General features: G+C 44.9%; 1 protein-coding gene across 1 annotated transcript in view; it reads right to left on the bottom strand.

The window, feature by feature from the left end:
- Nucleotides 1–13,232, bottom strand: part of pou6f2 (POU class 6 homeobox 2) — an 821,005-nt gene that overhangs the window by 256,942 nt on the left and 550,831 nt on the right. The window lies entirely within an intron of this gene.

Below are 13,232 nucleotides of genomic sequence, written 5' to 3' on the forward strand. Positions count from 1 at the left end.
ACCCAACTGTAGCAGGATGGTTTGGCACCCAAGTTCCAAGAAGTCAATTAACATAAAAATGGAGACATATGTAACACAGGCTGCCAATTCACTATTATCTGTTACACATTATCACATAAAGTCAGGAATTACACCTCCAACCCTCATTATCTTTTACTTGGGAGTTGAAGGCTCAAATGTTGAGCTACTCAGACACCTGATTAACATTTATAAAACCAAAAACTCAATGGGAATAATTTGGGCTTCTTGTGAGAGTGTATTACCGGCAATATCACATCAGCTGCCCATTATACATCTCTCCCGAAATCAAAATTACCCCCTTCATTTTTACTTACATATGCAATGTGCTCTTATTTTATTTGCATGCATTGCAGATCACTGTGCATTCCTGTATTGGTAGATAGGGATGGAAAAAAAAAAGACACATTTAATTCTACATCACTCTAATAACTGAAGAGCAGAAGAGATTTTTTAAAATAAATCATAATTTTCCTACAGGCTTAACTAAATATTCTTTCTTACTTGATATATGCTGGAAATGAAAAAGACTGCCTGAGTGATTTTTTTCTGCACATTCTGTTACAAATTGGTAACATAACTGCCAAAACTAAAACGTCTCCAGTATCTAAGCCCTTTCTTTTTCTCGAGAATCGAGTCCTCAAGATCAACTCCAATTTTACAGTGAAATGTGGTTCTAAAATGCAATGTGATTTTAACATGAATCACCCACTTGACTGCTTGCATTTGCTACATTAATGGAAACACAATTTTACTCTTACTAAAACCTGCAGTTAAGAAAATTGACCTAAAAAGAACCAGATATGCTGCATTGAAAACACTAAATACATATTTGATAAACACCTGAGCCTTGCTTCAATCAACTTCTTGCTGTTGTGAGACCAAAGTTCTGTGGGGATTCACTGATTGCGTATGAATGTATGAAAACAAAGGACAGCAAAAGACCAGCTATCATATATGCCAGACATTCTACCATGGTGTAACTTCAATACACCATGACTCTCACTTTTTCCCACTCACCCACCAGTTAATTACTCAATTCCCCAGGAAAGCAAAAAAAACTTGAGACCAATTCGGAAAAAAATCAAGGAAATTCCTTTCTAATCCCTGAAGGTAGTTCCTGGAGACATTGATAACTGGGAGGCACAACCCATAATACTAACTTACTTTTTAAACTTAGTTGTCTGCCTTATGTTCCTTATCAGCCTTGGCTCATTTGGTGGCACTTTTACCTCTGAGTCAGATGGTTGTGGGTTCAAGCCACACTCCAGAGATTTGAACACATAATTCCAGTGCAGTGCTCAAGGAGTCCTGCACTGTTAGACGTACCATCTTTCAAATGAGACAATAAATTGAGGCCTCATCTATCCTCTCAGGTGATTGTAAAAGATCACATGATACTACTTGAAGAAGGAGAGGAAGTTCTTCTTGGTATCCTGACCAACATCTATCCTTTAACCAAATTAGCTGCCGTGTTTCCCTATGTTACAGCATTACAGAAGTGACTATATTTTAAAAGTACTTAATTGGGTATGAAGCACCTTAGGACATCCTGAAGCCACCATTTAATGAAAGTTCTTCTTTGAGTTATGTCAGCCAGAAACAGAAACTTGTCCAACTCTTGCAACAAATTCACACTCAGTACATGTGCATCATTCCATAAGTCAACAAATCTGAAAAAATGTACCCATTAATATCTAACTTAATTCTACATTTAGATAATTTAATTTCATGATCTGTGCTTCTCCAATTCTCTGCCCTAAGGAAGGTCTGACCCATAGTGCTCTGGGCAAGCAGGCAGATCCCAAATCCACCCCAGCTGGAACAGGGAACCCCATGCTGTTGGCACCAATCTGATCCACACCAGCCATGCAGCCAACCGACCCCAAGGAGTCTGAGTTGCTGTGACGACATACACTTTTACATGCATGTTGTAGCCTGGAGCTAAGGATAGTGATGGTAGAGGCTCCAATGTTCTTTCCATTACATTGCTGACCAGGAATCTCTCCCACTCTTAGCACCTGCCATTGGCATATGTTGGAAGGATTTATAAGTTGATACTCAACCTGCTTGGCCATGTTATGAACACCACTTCCTTGGAGATCAAGTCCTGGAGTGGGGCTTGAACCTGCAGCTTCTGGCTCAGAGGCAGGGATGCTACCACTGTACCACAAGACCTCTCTGCATATTCTATCTAAATCAAATAGCTTACTCACTTGGACCGAATCTAATCCTTTCATTATTGTAGGGACTGCTGTAAATCTGATGGAAGATTGGTGGAATCCCCAGGTAAACAGCAGTGTTCTGGTTGCGGTATGTCTCTGCCATTTCTGGTTTTTGGAAGTTTCCAGCTTGCATTGTAAGAGGTGAGACCTCTATTCACCCTTTACAAGGTAAATATTATCAGAGATGGAGCAAAAGGCAGGAACTTCCTAAGATGGGAATTTCCACTGGCCTGGCTCCATCAGAAGCTGGAATATTTCTGGGTGTTGACTTGATGCATACTAACCGCTTGTTTGGCAAAAGTCCCACCAGTGAAGTCTAGGTTAGACAGTGGGAAAGAACCCCTGAAGGAAGATCTGAATTTTTAAACACAAGTGTCAAGAGGGACATGGTTTGGGTCAGAGCCTTGGCAAAACTCCTAAAAGCATGCAGATACTGTTCTCTACTGATGGGAAGAAGACCTGTCAATGAAACCAAGAAGGCATGGCTGGGGGAAGCCAAGGAGGTCAACAGGTGCCACACTCCTGGATTCAATGCTGAAGGTGTTTAATAACTTAAGCAGGGCAGGAAAGATGAGTACAATGGCATGTTCACCTATATGCTGACGTGCTTATCATTCAAACCCCCTCACGCTGCCTTCTCAAATCTACTTCAACACAGCATATTTCACACCAACTTACCCTGCAAGTCCTCACTGTCTATGCACTTCCTCATATCCCCATCTGTCCATCCACCACTGACACTCACCTTCACCTTTATGCAATGTAATGTTTCTTCCTCATAGTCACCTACAACTGCTTTCCATCCATCCATTCAACATATGCCATTACTCTCACTCATGAGTCTATTTTTTCTCTCCTTTCAGAAGAGGGAACAGAACATGAGAGAGAGGCAGAGAACTGGAAGTGGCCCTCCCAGCTATAATAGTAACATAATTGAATATCAGACACCCCCATGGCATACGACACTCGCTGATGTTGACTTGGTGATGGCAGTGAGTGAAATATGATTATATTCTTAATGATCACTTAAAACATTTTTATCTTAGCAGTTCTATTTCAAGCCTTCAATCTCCCATAGGGCGGACAAGCGCCCTGCAGGAGGACAATAACAACTCTTCAGAGGAGGTCACACATTCTGAAGGGGCAATATCACATGATTCATGCAGACACTCATACTTCTGTGTCATCGGTATGGAAGACAGTTGGGTTCAAAAGTTAGTAAGAGCAGATGGTGGAGACAGGGGCTGCAATGGTGAGTCCACATTGGAGGTTGCAGGCTACACTAAGCTCAGTTCAGCTGGACATAGATGATGAATCTTAGGGGCCATCGATGGAAATGCTACTTCTGGAGTAGCAGTGGAGATTGTGAAATGTACTAGCAGGCATTCCAGCTGCATTGTGCACCTTTGCAGAGAGACTGGAGGAATCCATCTCAACCATTCGTGACATGGTGTCACAGGCCTTTGTGATGATGCCTTTGTGCATGGAAAGAATGGCAACCTGAATGAAGCAGCAGACGTGACAATCAAATGAATACATGCAGGCCTCACCAGTGGCTTTCACATTATGATGGCCACTTTAAATAGAATGCGTGATGCAATAGCTTTGGCCATTTGTTCTCTCACTGATCTGCAGCAAAGTGCTCTCCAAATCATTGCTGGCATGGAAGTGCCGGTGGGCCATGAGAGGGATGATGATGAACGGGGACATGGCAGTAGGGACACAGCTCAAAGTGGTTCCACTTCTCATCTGTTGCCAATCCGCATCACCTCCTCCCCCCAGTCAGTACATTATATGCTGCCTCATGTTCCGATGGCCGAGTCTGCCCTGCGCAGGTGCAGATGGCAGAGTCTTTGGTGGGCCCTCACAAGCTCCAAAACCCAGGGTATGTTGACCAAGAGCATCTCAGCAGTCAGAGCAGGGATCTGAGCGGTGTGCTTCGACCTCTGTTGAAGCCTTAGAGGTTGCACCACATGTAAGTGCTAGGAAGAGGAAAAGTATAGGTTTGTCATAAAAATAGAAAATGCTGGAAATACTCAGCTGGTCAGGCAGCATTGATGGAGAGAAAGAGAGTTAACAGCTGAAATCTTTCAGACATAGAAAATAATTGTGAGCCGGGACCATTTCCAGGTCCTGGTCCCGCTAGTATTTGCTGTCCACATAGCATCGCAATCTTAGGGGAGGCAACCAATTAACAGGCCATCTCTGTGGATAGTGGGCAGGTTCTGTATGTGGGAGATGGAAGTCGGGTGGCCCAGTTAAAGGCAACCCAGCAGTCTGAACTATGGGGCAGGATTTTCCCATCGGCAAGCGGGGTGCGGGCAGGCCAGGAGCCCCAGCAGGAATTAGAAAAAGCATGAAACCTCATCCAGGGGCTCATGTGAGTGTCACATGAGGGAACATGGCAGGGACATTTTTAAAATATCTTTATTTAAAGTTTTAAATCAGAGACGACCTCCCTGAGGCAGCACTTTGGGCAGGCCTTAACTGGCCCACCCACGTAAAATGGCGACGCGCCTCTGACTAGGGGTGCTGATCGGGGCCCCGCCCATCTATGTCCGCTCCCACTCTTCCCCCCTCCAACGGGGGGGATAGTGTTGGCCATAATGTACAGTGAAGTGAGACGGCAAATGGGGAAGTAAGTATACTGGAGTCCTGAGGTCCGTAAGGTGAAAGGGTGAAGGACTGCTAAATATACATTAGCAATGTAATCAGGACTGGCTGCTCGGAGACCCGAGAGGCCACGAGATGAGATAATGTCTACTTATCTTCCTGAGAGACAATAAGGAACTAACTGCCCTGTGTGGTCAAAACTGAGAGATGAGACCCTTGATAAACAAGCAGATGTTTGGACTGGTGAAAAGTCAACCAACTGTGGTGAACGTGGCACATTTGTGACACCTGCCGGTGGTCAACAGACCAATTATCAAGAACTGGACACTGGGGGTGACTATCAAAGCCTGATCATGCAGGATGCATGTGGAGAACAGGGTATAAGAGAAGGTGCCCCGAAGGTGATAAGTCAGATAGTTCGGGAACGAAGTAGTCTGACCAACTTCTTGTAGATCAGAAAGAGGAGGACTGAACATCCGCTTCAATCTGATTCTCAGACATTCCAAGCAACCAGCAACCCGACCCGTGTGGATATGTGAGTATATAATTGTGTTAGAGTTGTGAAGCACTAAGTAAACTTGCTTGGTGAGGAAAAACATGGTAGTTTTGAGTTGTTGACACCCAGAGTAAACCTACAAACCAGGGGTAGGAACAGCCTACAGAAGGCTTCCTGCTGCTGAGTTGCCAAGGTGCTAACATATGTGGCAACGTGGGGGCCTGTGCTCATAACAGCAATTGTAAAGTACGGACTAGTTGCCCTTTTAACCTCACTAATTGGCTACGTGCAGCTGCTGGACGGGTATCTGCTGCCACTCCTGCAAAAGTGCATAGAAGCAGGAAGATATTAAGGAACTGATCTGACACATGACTGTCTAAATTTCCTGCACACCCCCTCATCCACCCCGACCTCCAGCCGCCCTCAAGGGACTGGGAAGATTCCGACTAATTTTTCAGGTTAATAACCCTTCATCAGAATCTCTTGCATTAGTAAATATTTGTAGTTAGACAAGGGTTAGAATATTAAGTTTCTGTTTCATTTTTGAGCCACAGCAGATATTTGTTTCCACCACTTTCATATGTTGTTCACTTTTGATTGCTGCCTATGAGGCCTTTTCATTTGTGATACATGGTAAGACACAAATTGGTAGAGGGCTGTGAATGGGATGCTTGGTTGTTTGAAAGACTGTCTTATGTTTGGGGAAAGGGTGGAGGAAGTGGCCTTCGGATGTGGCTGTCAGATGGGTGGACTGGTGAAACCTAAGTGAACCTTGTAATAATGATGACACCCTTGGAAATAATCTGTACTGTTGCTGGTGCCCTAGCTACATTGCGTTCTGCCTGTTCCTCCCCTCCACCTCTTCCTCAGAATCGTCGGAATAGTCTCTGTGCCCTTGTTTCTTCTGCAAGTCCAAACCTCACTGCTTTGAAATATTATGTAGAGCGCAGCACATCGGGACTGTTCTGGAGACCTTGGTTGAAGGGCACCTCCAGATGTGTTCAGGCTCTTGAAGCGCATCTTCAACATGATGATGGCTTGTTCAATGACCTATCTGGTTGTCATATGGCTTTTGCCGTTTCACTTCTGGGCTTCATTGGTTGGGTGTCATCGGCCACATTTCACATTTTAAGTGGTTATCCCTTATCTCTGAGCACCCAGTCGGTAACTCTGCTTCGTGGTGTGAATTGAACTGCGAGGGTGAACTAGCATGAGGACAAAAGCATCATGGCAATTGCAGGAGAATCTTTTGCACACATGCTTAAACATCTTTGTGTGCTTGCACACCAGCTGCAGATTGATGGGGCAGAATTTTGCCGTCGGCGAGCAGGGGGCGGGGCCCGCTCGCCGACACGTAAAATGACGCTGGATGACGTCAGGCGGAACCCCCGACGTCTTCCCGCCCCATTTAAATTTTCAGGAAGGTGGGGACGCAGCAAAATAAGCTGCTGGCCCGCCGACCTGTCAATGGCCAATTAAGGCCATTGACAGGATCATTTAAACAATTAAAGGACCTGCCCGTCCAATCTTAAGGTGGCAGGCAGGCCAGGAAACCCGGCGGCAAATAGAGAAAACATGAAACCTCATCCAGCGGTGGGATGAGGTTTCATGCAGGGTTTCAAAAATTTTAATAAAGTTATTCTGTAAATTATGAACATGTCCCATCTCATGTGACATTGTCACATGACGGGGACATGTTAGGGAATTTTTTTTTCTATTTTTAATATTTTTCACAGTGGAAGTGATCTCCCTGAGGCTGCACTTAGCCTCAGGGAGATGAGTGCGCTCTTTCATGTGCATGCGCGAAAGAGCACACTCTCGCTTTTAGGGAATCCCCCCGCCCACACAGGAAGCGCATAGCGCTTCCCACTGGACGTCACACTGGGCGGGCCTTAATTAGCCCGACCACATAAAATAGCAGTGCGGCCCACTTCGCTGGCGGGGATCGGCTCCCCGCCCGCTGGAGTTTGGTTTGGGCCCGCCTACCTGACAGGCAGAAAATTCTGCCAATGAAGTGGGAGTCTTTATGGTTGATGAATACTTGTGGAAGATTAGGAGAAGCCTTAATTGCCACACGTGTGCAGTTGATGACACCCTTCTAGAAAGTCAGCTACAACTGCAAACCTGAGCACTTGCTCACTCTGACTGGCATAATCAATGGCAAAGTTGACATAATTACCTGCCATGCAAATAGGTCATTTTTGGGCAGCTGACTGCAAAATCCTGGATATTTCTCTGACACAATTCTGGAAGGAACTGGAGCCAAAGAAGTTGAGCATGGTGGTGACTTTGACAGTCATTGGCAAAGCATAGCCACCAGGTCCACTTGGCAGCTGCCTTCTTCTAACAAGCTGGTGTAGTGGGTGTTGCTGCTGCTGCTGGCCCTCCTGCTGCTCACCCATGCTGATTTGATAAATTGCAGCTCCAAAGTGGAGATCAGACGAACAAACCTCAAAAGTTGTGAAAGTCACATCTCAGCACAAGTACTATGACCTTTCACATAATCAGGCAAGAAAGCAACTGTAAGGTTTCAGTGCTTATTGGCATATTCTCCTTCATGTCTTCAGTGCATTCAATTGCCACTGTATTCTCACCTTAGTTTCACTGAGAAGCTCCAGGAAACCTGGGAAACCCATGTGCTCACAGTTAAATTCCAAAAGCCAGGTTAATATTAATGTAAATGAGCAATTAACATATTGAAATCGACAATTTGCCTCTCTATCAGAGATTCTTCACACATAGCTTAATGCACTGCAGTTAAATGCTGAAGTAAGCGGACTGGAGTCAGCATTCCGACGTGTTGTCAATTTCCGCCCTTTTAAAACCCCAACCACTCCCAAAGTCGTACACTCCTGCAAGTTGAAGTTCACCCTGAAATATCTCTGATACATCTCATATTAAAACAGGTCAGCTACATCTGATAGAATTCACTCCCGTCCATGTACCTGACACTAGATGAAACTGGGCAAAAGAAGCTATTATCCTGTGTTTCATTCATAGAACTACAATACATCCTTATAATAAACTTTATGCCAGTCACCTATCACTAACTTAGAACAGACTCTTCTATTCTGTTCCGAAGTGGCCTTAAGATTTGTCCTTAGATCTGCTCTAATGTAAAGAACACTTTTGGCATCATTACCATTAAATTAACTTACTGCCACAAATTGTGTGATCGAACTCTTCGCTTAACTATGTTGTAATTTCGGAGAAACTTCGTTCAATTGCAGTCTTTCACAAGACCATGGTAAAGATTTCCTCGAAGTCTAAATAATGTTTATCATCTCTTCTTGGAGAGCCTTGGGTTTTTATCATGGCCTATTCCACAGCAATTTGCCCCAAGCAGGATAACTATGACAACTGATCGCTCTACAACTCGATTAAAACATCCTCCTTGTCTGTGAAAACAGCCTGTGAACTACTGGGCCCAATGTCGCTAGCGTACAGGATACATTTGTGCATGGACTTTTTTTGATTTTTCTGGAAGAGTTCAGAGAAAATGAGTGCAGTACATTGAGCAGAGCTATGTACCAACATACTGTCAGTATGTGTTGAGAGAGAATGCTGGAGTCTAGATCCAAAATACAACAGGACTGCATTTTCCGCTATTTGACAGGCTATTAAGTCTAGCTTTTAAAGCTTCCTGTCTGGAGACACCAGCTTTGTACATTGCATGAAAATAAGATGGAATGGAACAAAGGAACAGGAGTCCATTCAGCTTCTCAAACCTGCTCTGCCATTCAATCAGATCAAGGTCTACGCCTCAACTTCAATTACTCACCTTTGCTCCAAAGCTCTTGATATACTTTGTCAAACAAAATCTATTGATTTCTGTCTTGAAAGCACCCAACGTCTTTTAGGGGAAAGAATTCCAGATTTATACTACCCTTTATGTGAAAAACTGTTACGTATTTCAGTCCTTAATGGCCCTTGTTCGAGATTTCCCCACTGGAATAAATAGGTTAATAGAGCTATTAGTGTGACTGAGGTCACCAGTAAAGGACCCTGGGTAAAATTTTATGTACCTCTCTAGAATTTGTGAAATACTCTTGTAAGTCAATGATCATAGACAGCAAATCTCTTAACAACTGCAGACTTTCAGTCTCCCTTGTTAAGGAGTCACCATATAGTTGGATGCATTAGGTGCTGTAACTTTCTTCCACTTGAGAGACCGTGGGCTAAAAATTGGTTTGCTCCCATTTTTGGATGTGGGGGTCGCAATTTGCCCTGAACTGTCCAGGCAGAGGAAAGGTTGCTTGCGAACACCAATATTCTGCCCCATGACATCCTGGTGGCTGCATGGCTCTAACTGTAGGCTCAGTCATGTGTACAGTGGGTATCCCTTGTCTCCAAGCAGTCAACCTTTGGTTTTTTGTGGTGGCCCAGAGATGGTGAGAATGTCAGACTATCTTAGGACGAAGGCATCATGGCTTCTGCTTGAAAAGCAGGCATTCACCGACATGATGGTTTGGGCATAGTCGGACACCAGCTGCATGTTAATGGAGTGGAATCATTGGCTTTCCTGTACCTCACACATTGACATGTGGGGTCCACAAAGCCATGTGCATGCAGTTGACGGTTCCTTGCTTTATTGCAAACACTGTACCCCTGGCATGTATCCACTCTGGTTAGAGAGAATGATGAACTCTCTTTTCCTTACGTACAAGGCCTCCATCGCATCCCGAATGCAGCGGCGGAGGGTGAACTGCGACATGTTTACAATGTCACCCGCTCCCATCTGGGAGGATCCTATCACGTAAAGGTTGAGAGTGACAGTGACCTTGGCCACTGGCACCACCGGCCTCATCTTGCTGTACAGCAGTTGAAGTTGCTGTTGAAAGAGGTGGCATAGCTCTGTGAATCTCAGGTAGCACAGGCATTGCTGCTGGATGAGGTGGAAGGAGGAGGAGAACTCCTTGAAGAACCCTTAATGAGTGGGGCTTTCTGTGGAGATTTCTCATCCTCTTCCTCCCTCTGTGCAGAGCTTCCCCTCTCTTCAGCCTCAGTTGCATTTCTCTTTCATGTTGCAGGCTCAGACATAACTTCAGCTCTCTTAAATGCTGTGGCCTTTCTGTGGATCAGTTGCCTCAGTAGGGGGAGGTGGTGGCGTAGTGCTATTGTCATGGGACTGGTGTTCTAGAGAGCCAGAGTAATGCTCTGGGGATCTGGGTTTGAATCCCACCGTGCAGATAGTGAAATTTGAACTCAATAAAAATCTAGGATTGATTTGAATCCAGAAAGTCTGATGATGACCATGAAACCATTGCTGTAAAAACCCATCTGGTTCACTAATTCCCTTTAGGAAAGAAAATTTGCTGTCCTTACCTGGTCTGGCCTACATGTAACTCCATACCCACACCCACAGCAATTTGGCTCTTAAAAAATGCCCTCTGAACAAGGGTAATTAGGGATGGGCAATAAATGCTGGCCCAGGCAGTGATGCCCACAACCCATGAGCGAACAAAAAAAAGTCACAAAACTCCTTTGTCCTCCCTGTCAGGATACAGTTTAACACCTTAACCCCTTTCCAAATCCTGTAAGCCTCCAAAACATACACACAACACTTTCACAAACTTTACCAGAATCAAAAGCATCACACCTGAAAGGTGGATGACTGGCCCTTTAAATAGCACTAAAAAGGGTCCCTGGTAAAGCTGAAACACGTTCAGCTGTGAGTGGTTAGCACAGGGTGTTCATTGGGCCTCTGCTGTCAAATCTGCAAGAGAGGCTGATTGGTGTTACAATTTACCCATCCACCATCAAAGCTATTTAGAGGTGTCAGCTGTGGCTCAGTTCATAGCACCCTTGCCTTTGAATCAGAGAGTTGTGGGTTCATGTCCCACTCCCGGAAACCAAGAACTGTGATTGTACTCAAAAAAAGAGTTGCAATCTGTGACTGTTGATAACTCGAAAGAGTATCAAAGCTATTTAAGTATGCATGACACTGCTGCATTACCACCTTTTCCAGGATGGCGTGCCACATGGGCAACACTGAAGCACTTGGAAATGCCGTGTGCATCATGTTAAGGAACTCTGGCTTCATTAGCGCCAGCTCCAGTGGCGCTATGGAGCCAAATTTCATAACTTACAGGTCTGAAAACACAGACTATTGAAGCAGCTCTGAAGTATTTGGAATTATCCTCCCTTTTACATTTCTGGTCCTTAGAATCAGCTGGACAGAGTGAAGAACCAGTGAATTTTTCTGCAGGAAGTTCAGAATTCCACCATCTCATGGGCTTTTAGCTGAAGCAAAGATGTGGATTTTGAGAAAGTATGACCACTGGTAAAGGCAGAATGAGAATCTGGTTATGGCGACAACAGAAGGTGAAACACCAGGAAAGAACAGGCCAGGACAGAGAAGGACTGGATTGGTAGACGACATCAGAAACGGGAAGGAAGGAGAAGTGACAGCAGCACACAGAATTGCAGTGAACCCAGAGTAATGCCTATGCCCCATTGTGCACTATGGCTGCTTATGAAATGGAATGGATGATTCTTTCTCAATCTGGTGGTCTAGCAGGATGATAAAAAGGGGGAGAAAGAAGGCAGCTTTCCCTTTCATTCAACCAGTATACTGTCAATAGAAAACTGTAAAGGTTTTTTTTTTATGATTTGCTGCACAAGTGCTTTATCGAGTCCATCCATACAGAAAATTGTGTGTGGCGCTTCTGAATGAAAAACCCACTTGTGCGGGCAGATTACATGCCAGTGTAAATTAGCCATCATGTTGAACTTCTACATAGGAACATAGGCCTGAATCTTCTGGTAGGCATGCAGGGGTGGACCCCACTCGCCGGCATGTAAAATATGTCGGGCGTGCGTCCCGATGTCGCCACGCATCATTCCGATCTTCAGTTCGGCAGGCACGTACCGGAGTCAGCTGCGCACCAGCCGAACTGTCAAAGGCCTATTAAGGCCATTTAAATAGTAATTGAAATAATTAACAGGGCAACCTTAAGGTTGGTGGGCAGGCGAAGAGCCCAGGCAGCCTTTGTATTTATCATGAAACCTCATCCACAAGCGCCTCAGGAAGATTTCTGAGGTCTTTCACGTGCATGCGCAAAAGAGCGCAGGCCCCAACTCTCCCTCCTCCCCCTGCCCGCACAGGGAGTGCACGGTGCTTCCGGGTGCACGTCACGCTGGGCGGGCCTTAACTGGCACACAGCTGATTGCGGGCAGCGATCGGCTGCACGCCTGCCTGCGCCCGCACCTGCCCAGTCCGCCTGACGGGGAGAAAATTCTCCCCATAGGACTTAGGAGCGGGATGGGCCATTGGCTCTTTGAGCCTGCTCTGCCATTCGATAAGATCATGGCTGATTTGATTGTGGTCTCAACTCCACCTTTCTGTCTGCCCCCATAATTCGTGACTCCCTTGTCTGTCAAAAATCTATCTAACTCAGTCTTGAATACATTCAATGACCCAAATTCTCTGCAATTTAACACAACTAGAATTATATTCCCTGACTTCTGTAACTGTGTTAAATGTCAATGACTTAGATGTGTTCGCTCGAGAATGTGGTCCACCTGTTAGATGCTGGATTTGTCAAAAAGCCATTGTGATTATGTCATTGGAGGCCATGACTCAATGACACTGATGAGCTAATTCAACAGTAAAATTTTGCTCACTCTATATCCTGCTCTTCCTCTATGGAGCTCCACATTAATGCTGTGCGGTGTTCTCACTTACTCATAATATGCCAGGATCAAAATCTGTCCTAAGAAATACAAACCACTGACTGACACAATTGTACTTAAGCTGAAGTAAGTTTTCACTTAACCACAGACTTTGGTTCAGCAATTGAAGTGATTCTGATCTGATGTTTGAAGTTGTTGCGGTTCTGATAATGAAATCTGAATGAATCGGAAACTCTCAGTGAAGT

This window comes from Cetorhinus maximus, chromosome 4 (genome assembly GCF_964194155.1).
Source record: "Cetorhinus maximus chromosome 4, sCetMax3.hap1.1, whole genome shotgun sequence".
NCBI lineage: Eukaryota > Metazoa > Chordata > Chondrichthyes > Lamniformes > Cetorhinidae > Cetorhinus > Cetorhinus maximus.